Consider the following 9062-nt stretch of genomic DNA (forward strand, 5'->3'; position numbering starts at 1 on the left):
TTTTTTTCTGACATACTCTCTCGCTAAATACACAGCATCAATGTCTCAGTATGTCACACCTATGACATCAAATAGGCCTACCTGGATGTTTCACTCTCACTTTGTTCATCTACATTGGTGCTTTTACATTTTGACAAGAATTCTGCTGTAAACTTGCAATGAATTATCAACAAATTGACCATCAATATACCGTAATATGTATTTGAACCTAGACATGTAAGACTACAAGATTGTACATACACTTGTAGTGTTCAGTCACTCTGGCTGATAATAATTGAGGAGGTTTTGCATAATCTATTTATAAAACATCCAGATACCTCTGAAAAAAAAAATCTACATGTACTATGTACACGTATGTAAACATGAAATACTCTGCTTGTAAACTTATGACTTTCATGCTCAACCAAATACTGCAAAAATAACATGAATTTGGAGATAATGAATTTTGTGCCAAAAAAAAGTAAACTATCACTCATGAATTTACATACAGTATATGATGCAAGCAAAGTGTACTACAATTGACCTGCACATATCTAATCAAATGTGTAAAAATTTCTACTAAAATTTACAGTAATTTACACATTTCTTTGTATTTCAAAATAAATGTTCATATGAAATCAAGAAGCAAATCATAACACAAGAAATTTGATTGCATGAATATTCAGGGCAAAGCTCACTTACTTCTATACTAGACTGAAAGTCCTCGTCATCAACAAAGTCATAGAGGTTGCTGCCACCATAGAACCCCCTTTCAGGATCTCCTGGAGAAATACATCATACAACATTGAACTTATTATTTTTCTTTTGTTTAAATAACATGACAGAGTATACATTATAGTAAGTCACAACTATTTGATGAAGTGAAGCATAAATACTGTACATTGTATCTATCACAATTCATAATATCGTCATTCATCTTGTCTATTAATGACTGTACAGAGCTACATGAAGTACCATTGGTATGGATAATCTTCTTCAGGATAGTATTCTCGGTGAAAGTCTACTGACGAAGAGACATACCGGTACACACTGTAATCCATTGATACACATAGGTACCGGTAGTTTTACCATATATACAATTGTAATACAATGTACATTTTTATGCAGTGAACAGCTACAGCTGCATCACAGTGATCCAGTCTGATGAGCAGTTGTGTTTTATTAACTTAAAGCAGACAGGGGTGCAAAAATCTGGACATGATCAGAAGACATGTATCTGTCAGTGTTCTGTGTTTTATTAACTTTCATAAATGCATGCTACATACACTGTACATGTACACCGATGCACTATGCATACACTGCATTCATTACTCTTATAAAATGCTAGATATGCTTTGAAACATTCAGCTTTGAATGAAAATATGACATGCTATTTTTCACGTGCCATTTTGGAAACCTGCGCTTTTCTTATAAATTGCAATATATCCAGCCGTTGGGAACTTTTGTGTGTTGTGTTGTGGTCGATCATACATGTTGCAGCATTCGCGTTTAAAATACAAACACACTGTATTATGTTACTGTGCAACCAGCTATTCACCTCCACTGGGATTTGGACGAAATTGAAAAATTTGCAAGTCTGTATCATCCCTGAGGCATTCATATGTATGAATAGAAATCCTAATGCTAATCCGGCTGATTGTTTTCTTCCGACGCATCACTGCCTGGCACTGCCTTGGGTGCCTTCATTAGCTCGCAGCCACCACGCGGTGTCGCACAATGAGTGCCACAGTATTGGTTGTCATTCCAATACCTCACTGGATTATGCGTGTACAATCAACATGTACAATGCACATACAGTATGTATGTTCAATGCAGTACAAGATGTCGTGTCAATAGCTGTCATAATAAGATGCCTGGAGGCAAAAGCAGTTTGCGTCCTTCCCGTAGTGATATCTGATAGACATAAAAATAAGTATAATTCATCTGCCTATTCATGAAACAAAAGATGCTGTACTGTATCACATGGAATGCCTACAATTACTTCATTTTCCCCCTCCTCTATGAAGCACAGCAGGGACAAAACAATTACTTTCATTACTATAATGTACACATAAAGGAGGTATTTTAAGATTTTGAATTTCATTGTCAACAAGGAAAAGTAGAAATTACGCGGTGCGTAATATATGTCCCCGCCGGAAGTAGCACTTTGTAACAAAATGTACAATACAGGTCAAAAAATCAAGGTCAAAGGTCAAAGAAGTCAAAGGTCAAAATTCTGTGTAGAAGTGTTGAAGCCCTCACCTAGTGCCATCACATACAGCAAACGGAATCGAAATCAGGTTAGAAATGGCGAAGGAGTAGCATTTTGTAGCAAAATGTACAATATAGGTCAAAAAATCAAGGTCAAAGGTCAAAGAAGTCAAAGGTCAAAATTCTGTGTAGAAGTTTTGAAGCCCTCACCTAGTGCCATCACATAAAGCAAACGGAATCGAAATCGGGTTAGAAATGGCGAAGGAGTAGCATTTTGTAGCCAAATGTACAATACAGGTCAAAAATCAAGGTCAAAGGTCAAAGAAGTCAAAGGTCAAAATTCTGTGTAGAAGTTTTAAAGCCCTCACCTAGTGCCATCACATAAAGCAAACGGAATCGAAATAGGGTTAGAAATGGCGAAGGAGTAGCATTTTGTAGCAAAATGTACAATATAGGTCAAAGGTCAAGGTCAAAGGTCACGACTGAAATTCTGTGTAGAAGTTTCAAAGCTCCCATGTAGTGCTATCATATAAAGCAAACAGAGTCAAAATTGGCTCATAAATGACAGAGAAGTAGCAAATTGAAGATTTTGATCACACACGGACGCACACACGGACGCACACACGGACACACGGACACACGGACGGACGGACACACGGACACACACACGTACGGAGCCCGTTTCATAGTCCCCTGCTCGAACTTGTTCGGCGGGGACAATTACATCTGATCAGTTTTATTTCACTTTTTTGAAGGAAAAAATAAATCCCAATTCTTGTCTAAATGTGTTCTTCCTAAAATCAATATAAAACATAACACTTCAACATTCATGATTGCTTAAATCATTTCATGGATTTTAATCTTCCTAACAGTTCCACCACACATTCTTTAAATTTGTATAAAGTTGTCTAAATGTAAATGAAGAATAATGCTACATCTTTGTATGAGAGTATTCATGGAAGCTAAAGACAAATTAAGATTAAGATGTATGCTTGCAAAACAATACTATACAGACAAAGCTTTTCCAAAGGACTATATAATTACTACATAAAAAATAAATAATGTATTTGAAATCAACATTCGCTTCTTCATTGGTCTAAAAATAAATCAAAATAAAATAAAGTGTGATGTCAAAATTTCTTTTCACACTTTGTATGCATTTGCATCAAATGATATACAGTACATTGTACATCAAGCAAGGTCTGAATTTTTAAACATATATTTTCACAGTTTCAAAAAATCAATTCAGAAGTGAACTGTGTTCTAGCACATGTACAAACTTTGGTTAATTTACACGTACATGTAGCACAATCAGATGTAAGGGCAGAGCACTTTGAATATCTGCAATTTACTATTCTTGCTCACAAAGGAACATTAGGCCAAGTAAAAAAGAAACCAGTTTCTCGTCCTCGCGCGCATCGATTTTGGCCGCCGCATCGATTTTTTTACTATTTACTATTTTCAAAATGGCGCTGAAAATACCAAGAAATTCATAATTCTCGTCCCAGCCCGCTCCCCGCCCGCATCGATTTTCAGTTGCCGCATCGATTTTTTTTATATTTACTATTTTTTCGGCCGCCGAAAAAAGAATCGACAATTCACCTACCAATCGTGATGTCCCATTTCTAATTACGCCTTGCGTCCTCTACTTTATAGCTGTAGTGCAGCTGTAGCTTCTGTAGTGACGCATGCATTTCACACTGCGAGCTCGGCAAGAAGGAATGACCCACAAAGCAGTCGAACTGTAGTTGGATGGGCGCGGGCGGGCCTGGGCTAGCTGTGATGTACAGCGCACTCGATACGTCGTGAACGCGATAGCGGCAACATTTTTACAATCAATCGCTGATATTCCACGCATATTTCGCGCATTGTTCGTATTTTTCCCCGTTTCTCATATTTCAAGCAGATGAATTGTACTGTACAAATGCTTGTGAGGATTGTATCGAGTTTGTATACATTTTCATGTCATTGTGACTATGTGCATGTGTGTGCAGTGTCGGAAGGTACGGTGCCGGTGCAGTGGCCGTGCCGCACCGTATTGGCAAAGTGTGCAGTGCGTGTCTGTAGCTAGCTGTCTCCAGGGTCGGTCACCGGTACCACCATCCCCTGGTCGCATGAACATATTCGAATGTGTAGAAGCCCGTACACTCTGCTCTGTAACGTTGCATCTGATGGCGATTATATTGTTCTATTTTGAAGAGAAAATGAATGCGCTTTTCCAGCAAATGTATAATTATCAAATGGGTGTACATGTATCTACAAAATAAATAACTTTTCCACGGATTCTAGTTTGTCTCGTATTTCTGCGGGATACTTTTCTTTTTACGATGTAAATTCACGGACACGGCCGTGAGTCGTATCATCTGTAGTGTGGTATACAATCATTCATCATCCAAATGATGAGTGATTATCAAATGTCTTTTTAGAACATGAAGAAACATCTTTAGTTTAAATGTTTAATGCTATAATGCCATCAGTATTATTTTGACATCCATCTGCAATTGTACAAGCCAGTTTCCAGTTGAATGTGCTACAATTGTACTGTGAAGAAATGCAGATACACCAGCTGTGTGGACACAAAAAGTCACAAACACCAATGATGAATAAAGCGGTGTTTTGAATATCATGGAATTTATTTCAGTCGTACATTCTTTGTTGAAAGACATGTTTTATACCTGTTTCATTTAATAGCACAAAACATCAGAATTGCAAGTACACTGGTATCAGAAATGTCATTACAACACAAAATACCAGTATTAAAATGGTCATTTTCCCTTGACATCTGTAGTGGAAAGAAAAAGCAAATGTATTTCCGCATGCATGAAGTTTCATTTCAAGTATGGTACATAATCTATTTGTTTGAAAATGCACAGAGTGCAGGCAAGACGTACACTTGGGACCTGGTCTCTCATAACACAGCTACCAGAGTGATATTTCATTTCATAAATTGGATATAGAAAATAGTAAAGCCCTCTCTCGTTACCTTTCTCAGAATTACCGGACGAAAAACACATATTACTTTCATTTTGACAATCCTCGAAAAAATAGTAAGATATCAAATAGTAAGGACCTCCCTCATCGCCTTGCTCAAAAAACCCGGACGAGAAACTACTATCTTTTTTTACTTGGCCTTAAACTTGTATTTAAAATGGCTGAGAGTGAAAAAGATGGTCCTTTGTAATCATATTGATCTGTAAAAATGTGTGTACGCTGTTAAAGTTCATTTGATGAACATCACATTATTCATTCTCTTGTATCATTTGGAATGTCACTAAAATTTTCTACTCTGTCAAAAGTATAGAATTCAAAAAGCAAGAAAAAGCAAACATAACAAACCAAAATTATATACCAAAGCTAAAATTATTCAGTACTGTAAAGCACAAAATACAATGTATTTGCAGGATGAAATGTTCATGTATTGAAGCTGACAGCTTTTTCGCAGCATGAAATTTTTGCAAAATGCCACTGGCATCTAATGCATTGTACAGTTGTACATGTAGTAGGCAATCCTGGCTCTCGCATGCACTTTTAATTTCAAAGTGCTCTTGCCAAATTCTTCAAATTAAGGTGTACAGTACAAATTGTATGTTATGTGAAAATTTCTGGTTTTGCAGTACGGATAAACAGTAGCATCTTTGAATCCACAAAGACTGTATGGCCAAATACATTGTGAAATCTGCACCTGGTGTGGCATTTAATATAAATCATGTAATTGCATGTTTTCAGTACAGGGTTTGAAAGATTAATGGATTCAATTAAATTACACGATATTGATAGATTGATAAGCAAAGGTGACTTTCAGAAAGTAAACAAATTTTATGAATGGACTCTGAACACATTCAAAACAAATATCATTGTTGGGCTTAAGTTTTGTTTTAATAGACTCTGAACAGGGATTGAACTACAACATCAGGTTCATTCATACCCCAGCTAATCATGAATGATGGCTAATCATAGAGGACAAGAGACTACCCCTCAAACTCTGATGAGTGTTCACACGACACCTACTTTAAGGTTAAACTTTCCCGCGAGGGTCTCACTCACTACAGAACCAGAAGTTAGCACATACAGTGTACACATGCAATTAATGGTGCCAGCAATAAATCTGATAATGTTCGACGATCCATGTGTACATACATGTACAGTAAAACCTGTCTTAGCGGCCACCTGTCTATAGCGACTACCTGTCTATAGCGGCCACTGAAAAATCCCTCTAAGAGAAAAGCCCTGTTAAAGACCCTGTGTACATGTATAGCGGCCACCTGTCTGACGCAGCCAGTGGCCACAAATTTTGTTACCCGCGGTAGATTTTAACCTGTCTATAGCGGCCCAAACCCTAATGGAGCTGTAGTCGAGTCGATAATTCAGCGTGTTTTTCTGCTTTATAGCCGTGTGGGCAACGTTCAGTGGTCGCCACCGCTGCATTCATCCATCAATTAGTCATGATAATGCACTATTTTAGTGTTAAGCTTTCTTCATGACAATACACATACTACTGTGCAACAATATACAATGTATACCGGCATTTAAACGCATGACACACACGGTGTGTGCATACAGTGTACGTGCACACTATACAAATTAAGTACATACGTATAAACTGTAAGGATACAACGATGATACAGTGTATGTACATGTAAGCAATGCACACAAAGTTATACTACCTGTCTATAGTGGCCACCTGTCTCTAATGGCCACTTTTTCTGTCTCCCTTGGGTGGCTGCTACAGACAGGTTTGACTGTATTTGTAAAGTGCACACTAGTGTGCTGCACACATTGAAGGTTGACCTGGAAGCTAATGCTACTGTAAAAGTGGAAATTTTCGCGGTGTTGAAATTTTCGCGAATTTCGCGCAACCAGAAGCTAGCGCGAGGATAAAAGCACGCGAATATTTTTGCTTGCCATATGTTCCTGTGCGTGATGTCTTGATTCCGCGGAATTAAAAACACGTGAAACTCTTCTCACCCGGCGAAGCGCGAAAAATTAGTCGCGTGAAAATATCCACTTTTACAGTATAGTACAGTTAGGGGGAATGGAGTTCACAGCTAGAGATTGTATGCTGGGGTGTAACTTTCATGTTTGTTGATGATGGCATCAACACAACTTGAAACCACAAGTGGAGACCATCCTTCTCCCCCCCCCCCCCCAAAAAAAAAAAGCTTGAAGATACATCATATAAATAAGAATTCTTGTACCTAGCTCTAATCATCGACTGATCTGAAAGATTGCTAACTTTTTAGTGCATTATACGTTGTATATGGAGCTAAACTTCAAGCTAATCATCAAAGTACAAAACTTGAAGATAATCGTGTAAAAAAAAAAGCAGCAGCATTGGTATGAAGTGTAGTGTTGAAGTCTTACACTGTGTATCAATATTTCAGGCAACACATGAAGCTATGAAATTTGATAGAAAAGCACTCTGACAGCGCAGATCTCCGCCCAGTAGCTACTTTCCAGTGATGATCTTGCTCTTCCATATATTAGTACATGTAGAGATTAGTGATTTCCGTATGCATGCTGAAAAATCGCTTGATTGCCCAACATAGAAGCCTTTGTTACATCATGTACAATGTATATGTCACAAACTCTTAGTTGCGTGGCGCGCCTCACCCAAGCAGAAACTAGAGCATGCACTTTTGTGTGCGAATGAAAACCTTAAAAATGTGCAGCATGAACTCCCAAGATCATTGACCCTACCTGGCAAAGTATCAAAAATCCTTCATAAAATCTTTATAAAATCCACACAAATTTCCAAACCACTACCAAAATTTAATCATCTGTTTTTTGTGTCATTCTCGACCTTCCCTGCAAGTTTCATCCAAATCTGTTCTTTTTGAGTTATTTTGCACATGGACAGACAAACCAAGAGTAATAAAAACATAACCAAGGTCTGCATTTGGATCCCCCCCCCCCCCCCGACTCGAAGGGGAAGGGGGGCACCCCTGGATCTGCAATGAACAAACTGGGACTTACAGTCATCAATGTACTCACTCACCCATAGTATCAGCTTTGCTTTCACTTTAGGTTCTAGAGAAGAAGATTTAATTTTTCTTTTCTATTCCTTTCAGCTTGCTACATGTACGCAATTTCCATAAAAATTTACAGTGTACATGCCTTTGAGTGTACAAAATAAAAGGCATGTACGGAAATTACATGTAGCAGACGACGACAAACTAGTCTCGGTTGATTGGCTTGCTATCGATTTCAACTATGAAAGGTTTTTCCTCATTGGCGCAGTTGTCCTCCCATAATGCCTTTCAAAAATGACATCATTGCTTTCTTCCACTGATAAGCTTGTTTATGTTGATACCAAGTACTCCTCCATGTTTTTTTTTTTATTTGTTTGTTTGTTGAAAATAGATGTAAATTTCCTTTTGGCCCTTCCTTATGGAATTTTCTGGCAGTTTGCTCCAGGAATATGTCAACGAGATTAGTTTTCGTTGCACATGCATATTTTGTTTGTTCTCTTGTCATATCTTTATGAGTTCTGGAGTGATTTATCTGTGTTTTGATCCTACTTTTATACCATGTGCGAGTGTGTGCAATGTATCGGTTGGACCTACTTCTCATCGACCGCCTAATGTTTATTTGCTTGATAAGAATATTTAACACTGAAATTCATGTAAAAACTTGACCTACGTGATTGAGAAAATCAAGCACTATCAAATGCTGTTGTTCCCTTTTCGATTCAAAATTTCAGTGCAAAAATATCGCCGTTGAACTTGCGTGGCCTCGTTTCAGCTCCCCGCAGTAACGCTCCTCATTGAGATCGACCGCTGTTTTTGCATTGACAATGCACGCAAACCGAGTTGTATTGAACACCGTGTTGTACTCAAAGCTTTTTAGAAACTTCCATCTACACATTACATTAC

The sequence above is a fragment of the Diadema antillarum genome, unplaced genomic scaffold (genome assembly GCF_040938485.1).
Source record: "Diadema antillarum isolate AM-2024a unplaced genomic scaffold, OU_Dant_1.0 scf00000024, whole genome shotgun sequence".
NCBI classification, from domain to species: Eukaryota; Metazoa; Echinodermata; class Echinoidea; order Diadematoida; family Diadematidae; genus Diadema; species Diadema antillarum.